Source organism: Cervus canadensis, chromosome 20 (assembly GCF_019320065.1).
Source record: "Cervus canadensis isolate Bull #8, Minnesota chromosome 20, ASM1932006v1, whole genome shotgun sequence".
NCBI classification, from domain to species: Eukaryota; Metazoa; Chordata; class Mammalia; order Artiodactyla; family Cervidae; genus Cervus; species Cervus canadensis.
Genome location: NC_057405.1, coordinates 7,315,551 through 7,340,880, shown reverse-complemented (window position 1 = coordinate 7,340,880; position 25,330 = coordinate 7,315,551). Strand labels below are relative to the sequence as shown.

General features: G+C 37.3%; 1 long non-coding RNA gene across 1 annotated transcript in view; it reads left to right on the top strand.

The window, feature by feature from the left end:
- LOC122422889 overlaps positions 1 to 25,330 on the top strand; it is a 45,390-nt gene that overhangs the window by 3,823 nt on the left and 16,237 nt on the right. Inside the window, exons 2-3 of the long non-coding RNA XR_006264000.1 lie at positions 2,395 to 2,483; positions 3,537 to 3,585. This is a non-coding gene — a long non-coding RNA (uncharacterized LOC122422889). The remainder of the gene's footprint in view (positions 1 to 2,394; positions 2,484 to 3,536; positions 3,586 to 25,330) is intronic.

Here is a 25,330-nt window from a genome sequence, read left to right as displayed (position 1 = left end):
CAGGCAAATACTGACATTCAAATGAAAGGGGTTAGATATGCTTTATCAAATTATTTAATAGAAAAATTTTACTAATTTATTTTCTTATTTTACCAAATTAATCTTCCCTGAATATCACTTTAAATACATTATTTACATGATTTTTTAAAAAAATGCTCTCCTATTTTCCTTGCTAAAGATGACTTCTTTACTCTCAACTTCACATGTCAATACAGCACCCTCCTCTTTTGTCTATTTTTTCAAATTTATTTCATTCACGTCCTAGATATAATTTCTCATAAAATCCAGAAAACAATCCCTGAACTATCTCACTACTTGTTATTTAATCACTCCTTCATTTATTCAACAAAATTTTTAAGATCTTAGTATGTGTTGAAATTACATGTATTCACTGGGAATAACATTTCAACTACTCTGATTCTCCTTATCAGTAATAAAAGGATGACTTTTCAGTAGTCATAAATGCATGTGAGAGTTGGACCATAAAGAAGGCTGAGCACTGAAGAATTGATGCTTTTGAACTGTGGTGTTGGAGAAGACTCTTGAGAGTCCCTTGGACTGCTAGGAGATCAAACCAGTCAGTCCTAAAGGAGTGAAGTGAAAGTCGCTCAGTCATGTCCAACTCTTTGTGATCCCATGGACTATACAGTCCATGGAATTCTCCAGGCCAGAATACTAGAGTGGGCAGCCTTTCCCTTCTCCAGGGGATCTTCCCAACCGAGGGATGGAACCCAGATCTCCCTCATGGCAGGCAGATTCCTTACCAGCTGAGCTGCAAGGGAAGCCCTAAAGAAAATCAATCCTGAATCATCACTGGAAGGACTGATGCTTAAGCTGAAGCCCCAATACTTTGGCCAATTGATACAAAGAGCTGACTCATTGGAAAAGAACCTGATGCTGGGAAAGATTGAAGGCAGGAGGAGAAAGGGATGACAGAGGACAAAAAGGTTGGATGGCATCACCAACTCAATGGACATGAGTTTGAGCAAATTCCAGGAAATGGTGAAGGACAGAAAAGTCTGGCATGCTGCAGTCCATAGGATTGCAAAGAGTTGGACACAACTGAGCAACTGAACAACAAACATCCAAAGGAATTTGTAAAGACCCAAAGTTCTAATGTCTTTCATAACCTTTATTTCTTTTACCTCTCACACTTTATGTGCATATTTGACAAATTTGAATTCACATTATAAAAATGTTCATGTGTTTGGGATTTTTTCATTTAATATTTCCATTTGACACTTGTAATTTTCTTTTATCCATGTTGTAATTTATCTTTTACTACATGTTTAATCTTTACTTTCTGGTTTGAAACTCTTGATGTTGAATAGAATGAAATAGATGTGAGTGAAATCGGAAAATAGGTGTGAAGTAAATAGATGTGTTAAGTCTTTGTTCTTTTTCCTCTCTCTTTCAAACTGAAACATAAATCTGAATATGTGGATAGAAGTCATACTATGCATAACCTAGTAATCTTGGGGATAAAATGAGGCCCAATTTGAAGAACAGAAAATTGTGTACTTTCAGAGATAGAATGATCCAGGAATAAGAAATGATATACGTATTTCTTTGGAGTGTTTTGCTAGGCTTGTATGATAAGAGTGATTCACTTATGGTATATTTTAGAAAAGCAATATTTGCATTCTAAATAGCTGACTCTGTTATTTGCATTTCCAAGAGCAATGTGGAAGGGTTGCCCCCTGACTGATAATGCTACCTGCTAGAGATCCCATGAGAAATTAAACGGCTATGAACCTAGGTTAGGATGGAACAGAAGATAAGAGTCTCAAAGGTAGCGGCAATGTAAAGACATTCAGTTGGTGAAAATTATTCTAGAAATAATTGTTAATGATTCATGGGATGCATCTTCACACAGTATCAAACAGTCACAGAGGTGTTTTCACATCTTTGAGGGATAAACCAAATCAGTGTGTCACTCAATTCCCACAACATTATTTGTCCAGTTTAGAACCATGATTTTCCCAGCCTCTGCCACTACCAGGCTCACTTTCAGTCTGAAGAGTTCTTTGGCAGGTGGCCCTGCTCTTGACCCAAGGGATCTTGAAAAGCTGCACTGCTCCTTTGGAACTTAGTCTGGGTTTAAACTTAGTCTGGAAGTGAAAGAGTCCCTATAGTATATCATAAACAAAGTACATTTTATATGACAGCCCTGTACTTACATGAGAACCTGTAGAAGTCCATCCTGGGGTCACTAAGAACAGCATTTGATGAGAAGGTACAGTTCACGGTTAGCACTGCATAACTAGCTCCTCACTTGTGAGGACGTGGGTAATTCCTGATAAGTGTCCAATTGTCATCTTGAAATAGGGGACATTTGGAGCAGTACAGGCTCCTATAGTAAATGATTAATGTGTATTTTTCTGATCTTGACAGATTCCAAAAGAAGAGCAGATTGCTACCCATAAAACTAAACAGCATCAATGTGGAATTACTGGAAGAATCCAAAAGTCTTTGCAGAAATGGTATGCTTACTCCAATGTTTCTCAAAAACCAGCTATTTTAAAGGGACTGGGGTCAATATAAATGAAATAAATGGAGGCTAAGATAAAATATGTCAGAAAATTCGCAGAAAGGTTATTTTAAGGTGGCATGTTAAAAACAATAATGGGCCATTATGCTGTCTTGTTAAAGGCATTAAAGTCACAGGCACAATGTATGAGTCACATGGGCAAGATTTTCCACTTTATATATAAAATCTTCAATATTGAATTTCTGGTAAAAGTAAGATGTTAGAATTTCTGTGTATATTATTATAAATATTTAAGTTCAGTTGTAGGCAGGGGAATAAGCAAAGTATTAATGACTCTAGAAATTTGCTATCAAAATGCTGCACACTATAAATAATATTACAATAACAGACTTTAATACAGTTTTTCTTTATAACTGTATTTAAAAATGATCTTTTGGCTGATCATTTTACATGCAAGCATGCTGCCTTTTACAAGCATGCATCTCCTTGTCAGAGACTTTAGCAATTATTTTTAAACCAGAATGTGAGCACCTCTGATGACAAGGTAAGGTACTAGACAATTTAATAAAGTGTAAGAAACGATTGCCTCACCTTCTAACTTAGAGACTGGGGCTTGATGTGTCGGGAGTATGTCCCCGGAGCTCAGCACCTCTGGTATGTGCACCACTGAAATCTCCAGGACCCACACCAAAATCTAAAACATAGAAGATACACAATAAATATTTGTTAAAAGAAAAAAAATATTAATGAATTCTTATTGTTTTGATAATTACTTGGATAATAAATTCTTACATTCTTTTTCTGACTGCTATCCATGATTTTGGAGACTATAACTTTTTAACTCATTTGTCTTATTTAATTTTGCAGCAACTAACACTGGAGAAATATTTCTCCTATTAACTCTTTTAGGGATGTTGATGCTTAAATTTAAATTTTATGAGACATGGAGCTCTTTGTGGTGAAGTTATTTGGCTAGAAAACATGCCTTTGCTTTTTTGAATTTATTTATTTATTTGCTTTTCTGTTTGTTTACTTTTATTGTTAGGCTATTTAGTGGCATAACATCAACAGTAAGAAAAACACTGGATACACAGGTACAGATAAAGATATTTAGCTCCCGTTTATGTACAATGATAATGCCTAAAGTACCTACTTCTTCCTAATAGAATCTGTGGACCTTTAAATGTTTTTGGCTATTGTAATTAAATATCTCATATCAGATACACTATATGGGATTTTTTTAAATTGAAGTATAGTTGATTTACAAAGTTGCATTAGGGGAATTCTTTTTTTTTTTTTTCTTTTTTCCTTACTTACAATATATTAATAGATATGGTGTTAGACGTTGCTATTTAATTGCTTTCTGAATGTCTTGCATTGTCATTTTTAATCTTTAAAAATTGAGAGAAGAAAAAAGTCTTTATTTTTCCGTGCAGCAATGTTCAGGACTTTAAAAAGGAGCTGATTCCTGAGCCCTGAGCTGGGACACCGCCGAGTCCCAGCCGGCAGGCTGTACTGGGTGTTTTTCGGAGTCGCTTAATGCAAACCCTTGTCTTTAAAGGGGTGGGGGGAGGGGCGTTTAGAGAGTGAAAGGGAAGTAACAAGAGTATGGCAGAAGACTCCAGATGCTAGCTAGCCCTTACAGATGCTTTGATGACAGGAAACTCGTATAAATAAATGATGACGGTACACGGAACTAGATGTGGAAAGGAGAAAAAGATACTGGATCACAAAATATATATCTGCACTCAGAAAATCAAGGGTGAGATTACTGAAAACAATTGTTGGGATTTTTTTTTATTTAATCCCATTGACTGGATCACTGAACAGGACATTTTTCACTTCCAGTTTTCATGTTTTGGCTGACCTAGGAAATCTCATGGTTTTGCTTTGCGACACATGCTTTTAGGAAAACCTGTTATTTCTGCCACTCTGCACTGCCCTGTCTCCACTGAACCACTGGGCTTTGGCAGAATTTGGAGTTTCAGTGCAGGAAGCAAAGGCAGGGAAATGATACGATGTGATACAGCTGAAGTCCCCACGATGACAGTCCACGCCTGTGTTGGTGGCTGGAAGGGAGAGGGGCTGCCACCCAGTGTTTTCACAGTGACTGTTTCAGGCGGTTTATAATCTGACAATGAAAGCAGGAGGAGAAAAGAAGCAAGAAAAGGAAAGATTCCCTTTCCTTGAGGGGAAAAAATAATTCAAAAGTATCTGAGAAAACTTAGCTATGGTAATTCCTTATTCCAAACATATACAAGTCACAGGACACCTTATTCTTTAGTTTCTAGGCACATTTCTGAGTTTAGCACAATAGGGAGAAGAAAATTGGAGGTTAGTGAATCCAGTGGGGCAAGAGGTGAAGAGGACTAAATTTCAGTCAAGACAACAAGCAAAGTACAAAGAATACAGTTTCTCTTTCATGTGCTTTGATCGTCTTTCCTGTTTTACCCTTAATGAATACTTTCTCAAAACTAAAAATAAAACACTGCATTCTATTAAGTTAGGCTTTTCCTCCTAGGGAATTCTAAGTGGGTAAGTGTGTGTTTCTCATCTATGAATATAACTATATATTCATATTTTCATAGGTATAGTTTATACACATATGCATGCATATGTATATTTTTCTGTTGCTGGAAATCAGGCAATGGACAGGAAAAAGAAGAAAAAGTAGTCCATGCTAAAGACCCGAAAGAAAATGTTAGTTTCTTTAAACTGTTCTTATAACTTTAGTGACTGACACTGGTCAAACTCAGTCTGTATATCAGATTTGCAGTGGTGGCATAAAGCCACACGCACGCCACAAGAAGCAGGGGTGAGAGTAAGGCGGGGAAGTGTTTGTAGCCCCCCACTTGGTGTTATACAAAGAAAGCCTCCTCCTCACCTCCACACTGTGGCCCCTGGAAGGTAACAGCTGAGAAAGACACTTATTAAGTACATTTCATGTCAACATTTTAGGTGCATCATGTGTGCATGCTCAGGGTGAAACGGTTTTTCATTCTAAATAAAATGCCTACAAGGTCTCACATTATTCTATTTAGAAAATAATGAAATAAGAGATGCTATCCTGGAAGCTTTAATTTGATTTTGTTAGCTTGCTTATGTCTTACACAAAGGCCACATGGGTATGTCCTCAGAATGCAAGAACACACACTACCACTCCGTGATACTAGTTACAGCTTGCTTACTTGCGGATGGGACCTTTGCCATGACGCAAAGATGCTAATATATACATGGTCAGCAACTGTACTCATTACAAACACGTTCTTGCCAACTAAATGATTTAAATAATCATATTAATAAATACATGATAGTCATACATACAAGTCACCTTTTCTCCCCCACTGATGGCTTTGATTACTTTGACAGACTAAGATATGCTAATGATACAAATTAGGAGCAAGAAGAATTAAAAGGGTGTTTAACTCTGATTCCAGGCTGTCAATTTCCTATAATGCTACCAACTTACAGATAGATGATTAAAATTGTTTCGTTTAGGAATTTTGAATATTTTAAAAATTGAATGGGTTTCTGGGGGAGGAAAAAAGAAAGAAAAATCTGTGCTTAGCTAATTAGACGTCCCTATTTGATTTAACAATAGAACAGGATTATTCTTTGAGCATTGAGATCATCTTGCATTATGATAAGAGCCTACTTTTTTCTATTACAAAATGAATTTGCAAATTTGGCCCAGTGTGTTTGTCTGATTCTTTATATTTATATTATTCATTTATTTTCTTAATTATAAGTTTATAAAGAGAATGGTCATTTACTCCTTAACTTGTTTCTAAAGCAGTTATTTCCAAAACATGATGCTAGATAGAGTAGGTAAGTCCCAGATACATGAAATATGGTTCCTTTCTCTAGTGGCTAAGAATCTAATAGAAAAATGGTAGATGTACACCAGCATATTGCAGAATGTTGTGAGAGATGTAATAGTAAGCACAGTTACTTTGATTGCATGGGGGTGAGCTTGGATTTTTTTTTTTTCAGACATCTTAGAAGTTTTAAACCCTGATTTGGTAACTATATAACTATTGAGAAATTTACTTAATCTCTTTGGATTTCAATTGTGTAATGTGCATGATGAGGAGAATAATAACACCAATCTATCAGACACACGGAAATATTAGTTGAGCTAATACATGTGATCTACTTAGACACTGGTGCATAGTGAGTGCTTTCATGATATCCAATGCTTACCCCAAAGATCAAATATAACCCTATGGTCTTATCAGTTTGCTTAATTGTACTATCCACTAGACTATGAACCATTTGAGGTCAGAAATTATATCTCATTCCTTGTTGTATCCCCACTGATTCAACAGAAATTGAATAAATGGTGAAGGGATGAATGAATGCTTGATAATCCATTGATTCCATAATATTTAGTTGTTCAGAGGCTTTAGTAAAATCTTCATCCTCCTATCTATGGGACAGTCAACATTTTTGTTTGATTTAATATTAAAAAGCATGAAGTGGAGCACAGAAGTAAGCAGAACCCTCACCTAGACTGTCATATAACCAGAACCAGTTCCGGGGGCCAATGGAGTGACACACCATGCTTACATTCTAATATATTATAATAAAAGTCTAGTTTGAAAAATCCTAAAAGGAAATCAGTAATAACAGTCTCCAATTTAAAAAAAAAAAAACAATCTGAGGATGCCCAAGTAAATTGGCACTCTTCAGTGAATGGAACTGAATGAAGATGGGCCAATGAAGAGAGCCCCATGCAGGAAGTCAGAGCCTTCACCTTAAGTCCCCTCTGGTAGTTCCATGACTTTGGACAAGTCACTTTACCTCTCTAAGTTTCACTTTCGTCATTTGTAGATAAAAGATGGAGGACTTAATGGTCTTTGATTTCTTCTAAGTGTAAAATTCTGAGTCATTTCATTTTGTTTTCTTGTTTATCTTAACTTTATAGGAATGTGTTTGCTTGTGTCCTTTTAGCACAGATAAAGGATTGTTAAAGTAGGTGGGGAGGACGTGAAAACTGAACGAGCTGATTGCATTTGCAGTCCAAATGTAATTTTTGTTTTCTGTGTGATTTTTTAAAATTAATTGTGGGTCTAGTTCAGTAAGGAATTTTTTTTTTAATTAGATATTTTGAACCACCATATTGTTCTGGAAAATATAATAGAGCTAGAACTAAAATTTTGTTCTTTAGCTGGACAAGCATTTTTTTCTTTTTTTATACAAAGCATTGCACTCTGATTCAATCAGTTATCAATCATTTTTAAGCTTTCAAATAATATGAAGTAACAATTGCTTCTATTTACTTCAGTTGATAGATTACCAGGCACATTTACATGTGTAATCTCATTGTTTGGCTCAACTATACACAAACAGCTATGTGTTTAGTATCCTCCTTGAACCTTCAGATCTACTCTTCTGCCGCAGTAGATTGGCCTCTATGGACCATATAGATAACCTGTTTGCCCTGGCAAAGTTCGGTAGAAGAAAGAAAGAAGAGCGGTCATATGTCTTATTTCCCTTTTATGACGTTCCTTTAGGTGGCCAGGGTCTCCTATACAGACTTGTTTTCCTTCCAAATTCTACATTTTGTTGTCTTTCCGTTGCTAAGTCCTGCCTGACTGTTGGAGAAGCAAATGGCAACCTGCTCCAGTGCTCTTGCCTGGAAAATTCCATGGACAGAGGAGCCTGGTAGGCTGCAGTCCATGGGGTCACAAAGAGTAGGGCACGCCTGAGCGACTTTTTACTTTTACTTACTAGCATACCATTATGGAAAAGGAACTGGCAACCCACTCCAGTATTCTTGCCTAGAGAATCCTGTGGACGGCGCAGCCGGGTGGCCTGCTGTCCACGGGGTCTCACAGAGTCGGACACGACTGAGGCGACTTAGCGTGCATGCCTTGACTCTTTGCGACCCCATAGACCGTAGCCCACCGGGCTCCCCTGTCCATGGAATTCTCCAGGCCAGAACACTGGAGCGCTTGCCGTTTCCTTATCTAGGGGATCTTCCCAACCCAAGCATCAAACCCACGTCTCCTGCATTGGTAGGCAGATTCTCTACTACTGAAACACCAGAGAGCTGCTCTACCTGCTGAAGGATGAAGAAAATTCCGTTTCCTACACTATAATTTACAGCGCGCGGGTACTTCACTCACACTTTTAGGATCACTGTGTCTTTAAATAAACCCTAATCAATCACACCACATCTGAGTGTGTCATTTTCCATGTTTTATAAACTAAGAAACAAAATTTCAGCCTTGCCTATGTTTTTAAATATCCACAGAAGGTAGAACTAGATCATTCCAATGTACAACTTCTTCTGTACCTGCTTTTGGGCTTCTTTTTTATCAATTAATCTTTTTTTAAAATATTCAGTATGTATATTCTGAGAAATACAGTGAATGTTTTGAGAAGTAAAAATAAATCAAGAAAAAGAATGTGCTTTTGTATATCTCCCAATCTAGTGCAACAATGTACACATGCAATAGTGATATCTATATTAGAAAAAAAAACCAAAATACCAGACTTTAGTGTAAAGACTTACCTGAACTGAAATCTGGGGTCTTCCACATACTCTATGGGTGACCTTGAATAAATTATTTAATGGTCTGAAATTTATATTGTTTGCCATTGTAAAATAAAACTACTTGCTCTAACATTGTCGTATAAGATGGGTATTTAAAAAGCATTCCTAAGGACTGTGTGTGTGTATATATATATACACATTAATTTATTACATTTTATGTTTTTAAGATTGGAAGATGCTATCACTATGAGAATATGTAGTGATCAAAAACTTTAAGAAAAACAAATGTAATACACATTAAAAAACAGCTAATACTGTCAGATTATATGTGACAAATAGCTACCAATGTCAGGTATCTTCAGTAACATTTCAGAGTATAAGGATTGATTTTAAAAAATTTCTCCAGTACAGATGTATTTAAGATCAGTCATGTGGAGTAGGAATAAAATTTCATTAAATATTCCTAATGAAATGTATTTTAGAGAATTCCTAAAGTCTACCTTTCCAGAAACTGAAAAATTAGGTAATTTGTTTCAGCCACCTGGGTCTCCTAAGTCAGAATACAATATATTCTCTTTGGCTATCAAAAGCATCCTTTAAGTTCTTTGTGTTGCTTCTGCAAAGCCCTCATTATATAGTATTTTAAATGACTTGTGATGAGAACAGTCTCTAGAGAGTGACTGTTTCAGGACAAATAAGCCTGAATATTCTTCTTGGGCATACTTATCTAAATGATTCAGATTACTGATGCTATTAAGGACCATCTTACACTCGAAATATACGTTAAAAATGGCATCCTTCAAGATATACATAAATGAACCACTTTGAGCTGCTGGCCATGATGGTAGTGATGGTGATGATGGTGATGATAAGGGTAGTGATGAAGTCGAAGGAGGGTGATAACAATAAGATATTATTTAATATTCAGTGGATGTTTACTCTCAGCAGATGATAGCATAACTGACATATATATTACTTTATTTAATCATCTCAGTAACGTACAGTAATACAATGAGATAATACTATAAATTGCCATAATTTTTAAATGAGAGAACAGAGGATCAGAAAATCATATTTCAGTTACATAGCTATTAAAAGTTCATGTCAGATTTCAAAACCAGAATTTTCTCTCAAGGATTGTAGTAGACATTGTAGTTATTTTTTCCTATGGTAAATTCCATTCCTCCCCTCCTATATAGCTATCAGTACCAGGGTTGCCCTAAACTAATCATTAAATGTCATTTTTCTGACCAAAGGGATATAATTCTGTAATCAGTAAGGTTTAAATATTAAGTAAGCATCTACTATAAGCCAGGCTCTATTTTAAGCACTGAAGATATGGTAGTGAATGAAGCAGAAAGATCTTTGCCCTTAAGGCATTAACAATAATAAGAGACTGACCTGCAAACTAAAAGTATATGAACACACTAGTAATGTAGTAGTTATAACCATGAACTTTGAAATTAGAAAATACAAATTCAAATTATCCTTCATCACTTTCTACCAATAATCTTGGAAAAGTTACTTAATCTCTCTGAAACCCAGTTTCCTCGTCTGCTAAGTAAAAATAATAATATGAGTGTGTGTGAGCTCAGTCGTGTCCGACTCTTTGTGATCCCATAGACTGTAGCCTGCCAGATTCCTCTGTACATGGGATTTTCCAGGCAAGAATAGTGGAGTGAGTTGCCATTTCCTTTTCCAGGGATCTTTCAATCCAGACATTGAACCAGTCTCTAGCATCTCTTGCATTGGCCAGTGGGTTCTTTACCTCTTGCACCACCTCATTCAAAATAACACTGTTGCACAATATGAAATAATATATATAAAGAACCTCGCATAGGGTTTAGAATGAGTGCAGTAGCTATTTTTAAGTGCATCACAGATGCATGTACAGAGATATTGAAAAAGGAGTGATTACCTTACATTCACCTCCAATTGCCCCCTCCTCGTTTATTACACTTCATTTTAACTACTTCAGGTATCTATTAAGAATATAACATATTCAGGAAGACTTTTAATACTAATAAATTCAATTCCCACAAAAATTTCTTCACCAAGCTTAATAAAACACCAATCAACTCTTAAGTCTTAAAAATCTCATGAATCAGATTTATTTTGTTTAGTATTTGGAGATTGTCAACCATGCTTTTTATATTTGCTCGAGAAAGAACATCTGACTCGATTACAGACAGCTAAATCTTCTTGTAGATTCTGAAAAAAAAGCTAGCTTCGTGTCTAATTCTTGACAGTGGGTGAGTGCATGTGAAGTGTAAATCCAAGCACTCATTTTGGTGCTCTGAGAGAGGGCGGTCTGAAGACGTGGCTGACCCCGCACAAGGCAGGCAGGGCGACAGTGAAAGCAAGTCAGTCCTGGTTCCTGCCCAACCCTGGATAGTGCCATGACAAAAACAAAATGCAAAGAAGCAAAACACATTTCTTTTTTATGTATCATTTAAGTCAGTTTTTGTTGCTTTTTGTTCTTCAACTGAAACACAGGAGTTCTAATACACACAAAGCCTGCACTATTATAACAGGGGAGAGAAATCAAGGGGCAAATATATTTTTCATGTATCTTATTCAGGCAGGAAGCACAATGAAAGACTAAGTTGAAGCTGGTATGGATGCTCCAGCTTGTGCCCTGAGCCACCCTCAGGCTTAAGGCATTAAGCTGTGCAAACCAGCAATACCTCATGAAATGAGGATGCCGAATCATTGATCACGAGTCCACTGTCGGTTCTGGACATAGCTAACTAATATTTAGAGAATCGAACGCTACAAAGCCTCAGTCTTGAGGTCCTTTGCCATTTGCAAATGAAAATTGCAATGGGGAAATCACAAAATAACTTAATACCAAATAAATAGAAATGATTTCAGAAAGTTTTTAGCCAAGTCTGGTTTATTAATAACTTTTTTTTATTTTTGGTAGTAGATTCTTTGTTCCCCCTTTCTTCAACAAAACTATACGAGTGAGGGTCTGGAACTGGAATTATCTCCCTCATATTTCCACATAAACTGTTGGGTTTGTGTACCTGTTTGTTTTTGCTGCGATTTCTTAAACACACTGAAATAGAATTCTGACGTGGGTTGGCTCACATAATTGTAAAATTTCTTGTGTGAATTTTTTCCTGTTAAACATATCAGGGAAGAAATATGCAACAAATAATAAAATGGATGCAAACACTCATCAATCAAGAGCTGCCTGCCACTTCAGTGGTTTACTAGAAGGGTCCTCAGAGTGACAGCTCAAATGCATGTTGGCAGGCCAATCAAAGCTTTAGAAATAAAACAAAACATTTCAAATCAGCCCCTCAACTCTCTAAAGCTCTGACAGTTGGTTTGCAATTTCATTTTTTACATTAGTTTTGAATTTCTTTATTAAATCATTTTCAGTCTGACCCTCCGGCTGTCACTTATATGCCAATACTGTTGATGGCAATAAAAAGTAGTGTATCTGTAATCTTTGGAGAATGGTGTTCTGAAGACATATTCAAGATTTATTTTAAAGTTCATTGATAATATTGTCATTTTTTATTCTTTCAGACATTAAGTTATGTAATCAAAATGTAAAAAAGTACTTTAAAACCAAAGAAAGAGACAAAAGGAAAAAAAAAAAAAAAGGAATTTGTTCTACTCATTTCACTACTATTCTCCTGTCTATAAGCTATTGTTCTTTTTTGAAGTTCTATAAATATAAAGAGATATAACTCAACAGAAATGCTTAGATTAACACTGATCTTAATTTGCTTTAGTTTTGACTTGAGAAGTCCAAATATTCATGCCAAATTTATTTACAGTGGGGTTACTCTTGTATTGGTTCAGTCATAGACTGTCATTTTAATAACAAAGGCCTCAGCGTGATTTGTAAAGTTTTAGATCTGCTGTTGGTCTTGTTGAGGACATATGAAGCATGGCAGCAAAAGGAAGGGATCTTGTTAATGCATAAGGATGAATAGAAATTTCCATTTCGATTTTCATTTCAAGCTGGGAAAGCAGATGTATTCTAAGAGACAGCACCACTGAACTAAATTCTTCTTTGCACCCAGCATTTCTCTCTTGAGGCAAATATCCTTTTCCTTTTTTCCTAAATAATTCACAAATTGCTTCTGCACAGAGGCCAAAGAGGGTCAGAACAAAATTCAATTACTTCATATCACCATATTCTCCTCTTACAAGGGAAGGCTGTGGTATGAGGTCTGCAGTCTTAATCATATATGAAGTTTAAATGCCAAGCAGATGATTATACAATTTGGGGGTCGGGAGAAATCACCGAATATTCTGTATGTTTCATTTTTTAAAGATAGGCTCATTCTTACCTTTTATGTATCTATCACAGTAATTCTTCATTAAATCCTCCCCAAACTGCCCTTTTCCAGGATTTTTTGTAATTATCTATGCCTACACACAGACCACAAACCATGCCCTGTGTCACGTTGGGTCTCATCAACATGTCACATCGTGTCCCGTCACTTTATAGAGCACAGTGTGACAGATGAGATTTCAGAGCAAGGACTGCATTATCTCTTGGCATAATAAAACATGAAAAAAAAATAGATTTCTCATCTTTTTTTCTATCTATTTGCACTTGCACACACCATATGGATTTTTCTATAAGATTCTCAAAGATCATTAGAGTTAAATAATTCTAAATATGCATTCTTCTAAGCATTGACTTTTCTTCCCTTTTTTTTTTTTCAATGAAGAGCAATGATTCTAATCTAATCTCAGTGATGAGAAATCAGAGACAGGTAATAAATTATTAAAATACTGTGTTTACCATTATTATTTCTTGTGTTGCTTACATAAGTTCAGTAGGTTAGTTCTGATAAAATGGATTATTCCCATTTTACAATAAAAATACAGAAGCACTGAAAGAGTAAATAATGTATCTCAAATCATACATTATCCAAACAAAGACTAGAAGCCTTTATATTTCTCTAAGTGGCCAGATAACATGTTCAAAGCATAGTTATTGTCCATGAATATTGAAAATTGAGAAGATAATTATGCTATATGTTAATCTGTGTCATTTTAAAAGATGTTCATGTTGTATAGACATGTATGTTAGGCAGAATTTTGGCCCCCATTGGCCTTTGTCCCCTATTACACTTGCAAATTTACTATGTTGCGTGGCAAAAGGGGATTTACAATATAATTAAGGTAACAGATCTGTTGATGTCAAGATAGATTGTTTTGGATTATCTGGTAGCTTCAGTATAATCACATAAGCTCTTCAAAGCACAAGAGCACATCAGAGAGATGTGACAGAAGTGAGAAAGATTCAGAAGACAAGAAAATTTTGAAGCACCATTACTGGCTTGAAGATGGAGGAGACAACATGTCAAAGAAGCAAGAACCTCAGTCCTACAACCTCAAAACACCAAATTATTCCAAAAACCTGAATGAGATTGTAAATGGATCCTTCCTCAGAGCTTTTTAGCTAAGAACCCAGTCAGCCCACAAGCCCTGTTAGACTCTCAGCAGAATACCTAACTAAGCCCACCTGGCTTTTTGACCCATATAAACTCTTAAGATAGTACATAGTTATTCCTTTAAGACAGTAAACTTATGGTAATTTGTAACTACAGTAATAGAAAATTATACAGCCTGACACTTGCCTGTCAGAGCCATAATATCAATGAGTTCTGCACACAAAAATCTGTGTTTAGTTTTCTCCCACGTGGGTGATGGTCACTGAATCATGTCCAACTCTTTGTGACCCCTGCCAGGCTCCTCTAGTCCAAGGAGTTTTCCAGGCAGAATACTGGAGTGGGTTGCCATTTGTCCATGTAAAACGGGACAAATGTTATCATCTGTGGATTCTCCTGCTGACACTGATTAAGTCAATGTAGTTAAGAACTGTTTAGGCATAATTCCCTGTGGCCTCATTTGTTCTACTCTCTAGGCATTTCCACTGTAGAAGGAAACCACAAACTGGAAAATGCTGAAGTCTGTTCCCATGGACGTGGGTATGAGTTGGCCAAGAACTTCAGCCTTTTGGTTCACTTTAAGCTCTTGTACTGGCAATGACTCAGGAAGAGGGGGGATTTCCCCACATTAGAGAGCAGGGCAAGGCCGTCAACAATGCGGTAAAACGACCTTTTGACATATTAGGTCAGGCATACGTCTGTTGCGGCTGTTGTTGTTAAGTTGCTAAGTCATGTCCAACTCTTTGCAACACCGTGGACTGTAGTCCGCCAGGCTCCTCTGTCTGTGAAGTTACCCAGGCAAGAATACTGAAGTGGGTTGCCTTTTCCTTCTCCAGGGGATCTTCCTGACCCAGGGATCAAGCCCATGTCTCCTGCACTGGTAGGCAGATTCTTTACCACTGAGCTGCCTAGGAAGCCCATGTTTTATCTACCATATTCCATTATTAGTCTATGGTCAACTCTCCTTCTTTAGTTAGGTGTGAGGCCGATTTTTCTGTTGCTGCACGAGAGAGTTATGGCAATAGGAATGAAAATAATAGAGAAATGACTACATACAGCGTATGCCTCCACTCTTGCATCCCATATTCATGGAAGACATAAATGGATTGGAGCTGAGTGGGAGCACATCTTTATGCACAGAGTAATCTCAGCACCGTGCTCTTGGAAACTACTGGCATTTAATACAAATGTCCATTATCAGAAGAACATGGAATTATAGTCAGACATATACTTTTGTGTGAATTCTGATTTTACCACCCACTATGTCCTCTGATCAAAGAAGGCAATGGCAACCCACTTCGGTACTCTTGCCTGGAAAATCCCATGGATGGAGGAGCCTGGTAGGCTGCAGTCCATGGGGTCTCGAAGAGTCGGACACGACTGAGCGTCTTCACTTTCACTTTTCAATTTCATGCATTGGAGAAGGCAATGGCAACCCACTCCAGTGTTCTTTCCTGGAGAATCCCAGAGATGGCGGAGCCTGGTCGGCTGCCGTCTATGGGGTCGCACAGAGTCGGACACGGCGGGAGCGACTTAGCAGCAGCAGCGCATGTCCTCTGATAAGAGCATGTATCTCTCTGGGCTTCAGTTAACTCATATATTAGATAAAGATTGTTACCACTCTATTAGATTCTTACAGAGGTAAGATGAGTCCATTTATACTTTTAGAACAAGGGTCAGCAACTACAACTTTGTGTCTGTTTTTGCACAGCCTACACGCTTAGGAATGGTTTTCACTCTTTAAAATGGTTGAAAGAAGTCAAGACAAGAGTAAAACTCTGTGGCTGCTGAAAATGTAACCCTAAGAGTTTCTAGGAGACGGCGCTCACTCAGAAACAAACGCGATTACTTTCCTTGTCAGTGCGCTCCGTCTCTTGCCTCTCAAGCTGTAGCCCCGTCTCCTGGAGGCGGCCTCGCCCACCATCCCCAGCTGAGCGCCACCGTTCCTCATGCTCCACTCCACTTTAATCCGTGTCACTCAAGCTGGGCGCAGCCTCGGCCCGTCGGCCTTCCTCTGACACCTGGCCCTGCCGTCTACACTGGTGTGCAGGCACTCCTGACAGGGGGTGTGCCTTCGCTCAGGCGTCTCTGTATCCTCCAGTCACTGCTGCACCTGCTATGCTAGGATCGCTGTGATCCTCATAGATACTGTGTGACTGAGTGGAGACTACCTTTCTCCCATTTTTATGTTATATTTAACTAAAGAGTTACTTATTTAGTCGCTAAGCCATGTCTGACGTTTGTGTGACTCCGTGGCTTATAACCCAGCAGGCTCCTCTGTCCACGGGATTTCCCGGTCAAGAGTACTGGAGTGAGTTGCCATCTCCTTCTCCAGGGGTGCTTCTTGACCCAAGGATTGAATCTGCATCTCCTGCATTGGCAGGCAGGTTCTTAACCACTGAGCCACCAGGGAAGCCTCTAAAGAAGTAACTAGGGTTCTAATAAATTAATTTAGCAGGTATGACTGTGAACTATTTACAAAGCCTTCCCTCTATACTCTAAGATTCTAATAGCGAGAAGGGATTAGTGTGGATTGAGAAACAAATCATGTTTCAGAACAGTGCTAGGCTCTGAGTCACCACGCCTTTCCAATACAAAAGCTTTGTTTTAAGGCTAAGCTTCTCACAGCTGACTCCTTCTACTTAAGGATGTAGACTTAACACTTTTCAGAAGGCTTCTGAATGCCTGATGTAACCGGTTCATCAGCTTCAGAATTTTTCCAGATTTGTTTAGCCATGTACGAAGCACAGCCATTGCCAGCTGAGTGAATTCTAGATGTCGACTATGTAGGATTACCTTTGAAGAAGTAATACTAGTGTTTCAGTAGGAAAATATATCACTAGGTGTACTAATTATGGAAACAATTTTATAAACCTCTTTCTGTAATAAGTAGATTTAATATGACAGAGCTTATTGTATTAATATCTAAGGTTATGATTGTGGTTATGTTTCTTAATTCCTAAAGTCATCCATACCATGCTAAAAGTCCTTTTCACATGTACCATGAGTAAAGATTATGGTGTTATTCTGGGTTTCCATGGTACTGAATTTAGTGAGGAAATACTCTGTGAATTGCCTTCCCAATATCTATTTCTTTCTGATACTTAACCAACAGAACCTTGATTTTGTTCAGGATGGCAATCCACCTCTCAAAATACTTGGCATCCCTGCTCCTTTGCGGACCCAGGTGACCACAACGCTGTTTTGGCCAATGAGTTGCAGGCAGAAGTCTACTGAAAGTTTCTGAAACATATTTTCTTTTCTGATAAGAAAAAGAGAGAGTTGGAACCATGATCCCTTTACCCTGCCTCCCGTTTTTGGTTTTTTTGTTTTTTCTCTTCTTGCAAGCTTGATATCTAGCGTTTTAGCCACAACTTTGTGATTATGAGGTAGCAAGCATAGAAATGAAAGCCAACACACACACACAGAAACAGTTGAGTAGAAAGGAAGGGAAAAGTGTGTATCTTGTAGCTCTTCAGGCACTGTACTGCGGAAGCAGCATCTGCAACTACTTCCAGAATTCTTGCTATGTGAGGAAAAAAGAAGTTTCTATCTGGGCTAAGTTATTATTGCTCAGTTATTCCTTATTTGCAGATCTTTTAAAAAAGTTTCTAACTGATATATTAGGTTTAACTCTAAAGAATTCATGATTTTTTCACTTATATAAATGATGATTTCATATAGTCAATCTACTGTATTTTGTTTCATCTGTTTGAAATATAGTTCATTGAACAGCACTTTCATCTGGCCAATTGTGTACCTTTTTAGGCTTATTCTATCACACAGCTGCATATAAATATAGATTTCAGCATGTAGTAAATATTTATTTTCAATTCATATAAAACCAATGTTCATTTTATTGATGTCCAATGTACACAGAGTATGAAACACTGGGCAAAACACTTTCCTGAAAACAAAAAAGAAACAATCAATATGAACACACCTAAATAAACAAAAGTTTAAAATATAATGCCCAATGCTAAAATGTAAATAAAATTTAATGCATTATTTACTATGTATTTCCTACTGATATTTTTAGAAAATATTCTGAGTAAATTCTGTAGAAATGACAAATATGCAAAAGACATTCGTTACAACATTAATTTTAATAGTGGAAAATTAGAAAAATGTTCTGTCTAGAAACAGGATAAAGGGTGAGCAAATTCTGGGGCATCCACTACAATGCTCATTATTAGTCATTAAAGAACATATTCACAAAAAGCTTAAATTAGCAGTTAAAGTTCTTTATGCTCTAAAATACATATATTGCTGTCTCTTTCAGGCACTTTTCCTTTCTTTTAGAAAGGATGTCTATCTTCTTCTGGGAAGTGATCCATCAGAATTCTTGCTTGTGTTATTTTTTAAATGTGGCACCAGAGAGATCATAAATCGGCTTTTTGTTGGAAGAAGCCACGGTATGGGATGTTTGGGATCTTTGGTGTGCGTACTTCCTGCCATCTGGGGAAATGTAGTGGGCAGAGAGAGAAGTTGATATGAAGAGAGAAGTCAGTAAAAATGGCAGAAAGATTCTTGGGATGGTGTGAGTGCTTAGCAGTCTTTGAAACTAAGCAACACACTAGTACTTTCAGAATTTGAAGGTTAAAATTTCCTTCAGTTGTTTGATGTCTTTCCAGCAACTGCTTCTTTTCTTATATATAAGATTAATTTGCTTTTCTATCACTTTTACACAAATTTGCCTTGATTTAATTCCATTAGAATGTTAAGTAAAAAAATAAAAGTTGGACATAAAGTTGTATTTACATATGTAAAGATAGCAACTACATGAAATATGCAAAGTAAAATATTTTTAAAAATCTATAAAAATACAGAACTCATTCACTTAAAAATATTATTGAACACATACTCTCTACTAGATATGTTTTTTAAGCAGTGGGATTATAAGTGGTTTTTTTTTTTTTTTTGTCTTTTGGTGTTGTAATTCTTATTAATATTATATTTATGTTCTTTTTTTAGTATTTTAAAATAAATTGGTATTTCTAAGGAAATAACCCTCTTTTCAGGTGGTGTTAGAGGTAAAGAACCTGCCTGTCAATGCAGGAGACATAACAGACACGGTTCTATCCCTGTTGGGAAATACCCTAGAAGAAGGCATGGCAACCTACTCCAGTATCCTTACCTGGAGAATTCAATGGACAGAGGAGCTTGGCAGGCAACAGTCCATAATATATAAAGTACAGACTGGAGAAATATAGCTTTCGTTACAATGTGAGCAAGTAGATACAAAGGTTTGAATTGTAGTATGTTTTTATTGTACAGCCGCCAAGTCCCTGACACTTCATGACCCCGTGGATGGAGCAGGTCAGGTCTCCCTGTCCCCCAGGATCTCCTGGAGCTTGCCCAAGTTCATGTACATCGCCTCAGTGATGCCGTCCAACCATCTCAATCCCCTGTCACCTTCTTCTCCTTCTGCCTTCAATCTTTTCCAGCATCAGAGTCTTTTCCAATGAGTTGGTTCATCACATCAGGTGGCCAAAGTATCAGAGCTTCAGCTTCAGCATCAGTCCTTTCAATGAGTATTCAGGGTTGATTTCCTTTATGACTGACTAGTTTGATCTCCTTGCTGTCCAGGGGACTCTCAAGAGTCTTCTTCAGCAACAAAGTTAGAAAGCATCAAGTCTTTTTTTGCTCTGCCGTCTCTATGGTCTAACTCTCACCACCATATGTGACTACTGGAAAGACCATAGCCTTGACTATATGGATCTTTATCGGCAGTGGTATCTTTGCGTTTTACCACACTGTCTAAGTTCATCACAGCTTTCCTGCCAAGAAGCAGTGGTCTTCTAATTTCATGCCTGCAGTCACAATCCGCAGTGATTTTAGAACCCAAGAAGAGGAAATGTTTCTACTTCCACCTTTTCCCTTCTATTTGCCATGAGGTGATGAGACCTGATGCCATAATCTTAGTTTGTTATATATACACACATATATATCTATGATATATATACACACATATATATATATATCTATGATATAGAATTAGTTTTAAGCCAGCTTTTTCACTCTCCTCCTTTACCATTATCAAGAGGCTCTTTAGTTCCTCTTTGCTTTCTGCCAACAGAATGGTATCATCCATATACCTGAGGTTGTCGATATTTCTCCTAACAATCTTGATTCCAGCTTGTAACTTATCGAACCTGACATTTCACATGTGGTCTGCATACAAATTAAATAAGCAGAGTGACAACAAACATCCTTGTTGTACTCCTTTCTCAATCCTAAACCAGTCAGTTTTTCCACACAAGATTCTAACTGTTGCTTCTTGACCCACATGCAGGTTTCTCAGGAGGCAAGTAAGATGGTCTGGTACTCCGATCTCATTGAGAGTTTTCCACAGTTTGTTATCATCCACGTAGTCAAAGGCTTTCAGTTTAGTTCAGTTCAGTCACTCAGTCGTGTCCGACTCTTTGCGACCCCATGAATCGCAGCACGCCAGGCTTCCCTGTCCATCACAGACTCCCAGAGTCTACCCAAACCCATGTCCATTGAGTCAGTGATGCCATCCAAATCTCATCCTATGCTGTCCCCTTCTCCTCCTTCCCTCAATATTTCCCAGCATCAGGATCTTTTCAAATGAGACAGCTCTTCAGATAAGGTGGCCAAAGTATTGGAGTTTCAGCTTCAGCATCAGTCCTTCCAGTGAACACCCAGGACTGATTTTCTTTAGGATGGACTGGTTGGATCTCCTTGCAGTCCAAGGGACTCTCAAGAGTCTTCTCCAACACCACAGTTCAAAAGCATCAATTCTTTGGCACTCAGCTTTCTTATAGTCCAACTCTCACATCCATACATGACCACTGGAAAAACCACAGCCTTGACTAGACAGACCTTTGTTGGCAAAGTAATATCTCTTCTTCTTAATATGCTGTCTAGGTTGGTCATAACTTTCCTTCTAAGGGGTAAGCATCTTTTAATTTGTGTCTGCAATCACCATCAGTGATTTTGGAGCCCCAAAAAATAAAGTCAGCCACTGTTACCACTGTTTCCCACCTATTTGCCATGAAGTGATGGGACCAGATGCCATGATCTTACTTTTCTGAATGTTGAGCTTTAAGCCAACTTTTTCCACTCTCCTCTTTAACTTTCATCAAGAGACTCTTTAGTTCTTCTTCACTTTCTGCTATAAGTTTGGTGTCATCTGCATATCTGAGGTTATTGATATTACTCCCGACAATCATGATTCCAGCTTGTGTTTCCTCCAGCCCAGCGTTTCTCATGTACTCTGCATATAAGTTAAATAAGCAGGGTGACAATATACAGCCTTGCCATACTCCTTTTCTTATTTGCAACCAGTCTGTTGTTCCATGTCCCGTTCTAACTATTGCTTCCTGACCTGCATAAAGATTTCTCAGGAGGCAGATCAGGTGGTCTGGTATTCCCATCTCTTTCAGAATTTTCCACAGTTTATTTCCACAGTTTATTGTGATCCACACAGTCAAAGGCTTTGGCATATTCAATACAGCAGAAATAGATGTTTTTCTGGAACTCTCTTGGTTTTTCAATGATCCAGCGGATGTTGGCAATTTGATCTCTGGTTCCTCTGCCTTTTCTAAAACCAGCTTGAACATCTGGAAGTTCACGGTTCTAGTATTGCTGAAGCCTGACTTGGAGAATTTTGAGCATTACTTTACTAGCGTGTGAGATGAGTGCAATTGTACAATAGTTTGAGCATTCTTTGGCATTGCCTTTCTTTGGGATTGGAATGAAAACTGACCTCTTTCAGTTCTGTGGCCACTGCTGAGTTTTCCAAATTTGCTGACATATTGCGTGCATCACTTTCACAGCATCATCTTTCAGGATTTTAAATAGCGCAACTGGAATTCCATCACCTCCACTAGCTTTGTTCATAGTGATGCTTCCTAAGGCCCACTTGACTTCACATTCCAGGATGTCTGGCTCTAGGTGAGTGATCACACCATCATGATTATCTGGGTCATGAAGATCTTTTTTGTTACAGTTTTTTCTGTGTATTCTTGCCACCTCTTCTTAATATCTTCTGCTTCGGTTAGGTCCCTGCCATTTCTGTCCTTTACTGAGCCCATCTTTGCATGAAATTTTCCCTTGGTATCTCTAATTTTTTTGAAAATATCTCTTGGCTTTCCCATTCTATTGTTTTCCTCTATTTCTCTGCACTGATCACTGAGGAAGGCTTTCTTATCTGTCCTTGCTCTTCTCTGCAACTCTGTGTTTAGTTGGGTGTACCTTTTCTCTGTCTTGATTTTCACTTCTCTTCTGTCTTCAGCTGCTTGCAAAGCCTCTTTAGACAACCACTTTGTCTTCTTGATTTTCTTTTTCTTTGGGATAGTTTTGTTTGCTGCTTCAATATTATGTACAATATCACATACCTTTGTCCATAGTTCTTCAGGACCTACTAGATCTAATCCATTGAATCTATTCATCATCTCCATTGTATATTCATAGGGGATTTGATTTAAGTCATACCTGGTTGGCCTAGTAGTCCCCATCCCCTTTCTTTAGTTTAAGCCTGAATTTTGCTATGAGAAGCTGATGATATGAGCCATAATCAGCTCCAGGTTTTGTTTTTGCTGACTATGTATAGCTTCTCCATCTTCAGCTACAAAGAATGTTATCAATCTGTTTTCTGCATTGACAGTTTGGTGATATCCATGAGTAATGCCATCTCTTGAAAAATGTTATTGTTGAAAAATGGTGTTTTCTAGCAAGTATACCATGATATTATTGCTAAAATTATAAAAAGTGGAAATACTGAAACATTCATCTTAGTTATCAGAGTTTTCTAAGCTGTGTGCCAAAGAACACAATATCCTTATAAATAGGCTAAATGGCTTCTGATCTTCTGAGCTATCCTTGGAGGTGGGTGGAGCCTGGTATGGCCAGGAGCCTGGTATGGTCAGGTGCTTAGGCTGGTTGCTACAAGCTAAAGAAGTCTTTTACAATCTACCTCAGTGAGTTGTACATTTATTATTTCTGAATGGGTCATAATAGAGGTTTGGAGACTTGGCTTTAGATGGTCACCTAGGTTCCTCTTTTGGGCTTCCCAGGTGGTTCAGTGTAAAGAGCCTGTCTCAGGGTAAAGAATCTTCCTGTAATGCAGGAGACACTAGTTTGAGCCCTGGAAGGTCCTCTGGAGGAGGAAATGGCAACCCACACTAGTATCCTTGCCTGGAGAATCCCATGGACAGAGGAGTCTGGCGGGCTACAGTCCACAGGATATAACTGAGCATGATAATGCAGTCCCTCCTTTCATTGTGATGTCTACAAATTCTGAGGATAAAATGCTTGATAGGACATTTAGTTCTATCAAGATGACAGATGGACAAAGTGTAAAACTCTTTTGCCACAGTGGCTAGAAATCTTTGAAATAAAATAATTAATCATATAATTTGAATACATATCTGCATTCTTAACAACATAAATAAAATGTTATTAAATGTACAGATTAGGGAGGAAGAAATAAAATAGTTTTTGTTTGCTGATGATGTAAACATCTCTGGGAAAGCCAAAATAAAAGACAAAAACTCCTTGAACTAACAAATGATTATAGCAGGGTCACATGATACAAGGCATAAAAGGTTAATACATAAAAGTCAACCATTTTCTATATACTAGCAATAATTAAGTGTAATTTGAAATTAAGAACACAATGCCATTTATATTTGCGCTCCAAAATAAAATACTTGTGTATAAATCTAACAAGATATGTTTAAGATCTTTATGAGGGAATCTATAAAATCCTGATGAGTGAAATTAAAGAACAAAATATGTTGAGAGATATTCCTTGTTCATAAACAGGAAAGCTCAATATCGTCAAGTGGTCAGTTATTCCCAATTTGACCTATAAATTCAACACAGCCCCAGTCAAAATGCCAGCAAGTTGTGAATATTGGCAAACTGATTCTAAAGTATATATGGAGAGACCAAACAACCAGAATAGCTAAATCAGTATTGAAAAAGAACAAATCAGAGGACTAACACTACCCAATTCAAGACTTACCTTAAAGCTATGGTAGTCAAGACATTGTGGTATTGGAGAAAGAATAGACAATAGATCAACAGAACAGAATAGAGAGCCCAGAAATTGACCCTCATAAATATAGTGAAATAATCTTTGACAAAGTAGCAAAGGCAATACATTGGAGGCGAGATAGTCTTTTCAACAAACAGTACTAAAACAACTGGGTGTCTGTATACAAAAAATTAATCTAGACACAGACTTTACATTATTCACAAAAATTAGCTCAAAATGAATCATAAACCTAATGGTAAAATGCAAAACTAAAATAAAACTCCTAGAAGATAACATAGGAGAAAATATAGACGATTGCATATTGTGATGCCTTTTTAGATTCGACACCAAAGTAGTCATGATCCATGGAAGAAATAATTGATAAGCCAGAATTATTAAAATTTCTCTTCATGACACTCTCAAAAGAATGAAGAATCTACACACTGGGAGAAAATATTCACAAAAAGCCCATTGATAAGTAACTGTTTAAAATACACAAAGAATTCTTAAAACTTAACAATAGGAAAATATCCTGATTTGAAAAATGGAGCAAAGATCTTAACAGACATCTCATCAAATAATATAAACAGATGGCAAATAACCATATGAAAAGATGCTCGACATTATATATCATTAGGTAATTACAAATTAACACAAAAAAGAGCTATCACTACATACCTATTAAAATTGCAAAAAATTCAAAACATTGAAACATCAAATGCTGGTGAGAATAGGAAAAGAAAGAAGAACTCTTATTTATTAATAGTAAAAATGCAAGAATAGTACATCTAGTTTGGAAGGCAGTCTGTCAGCTTTAACAAAACTAAAACTACTCTTATCATTTGATCCAACAATCATGCTCCATGGTATTTACCCACATTAATTGAAAACTTATACCCACATAG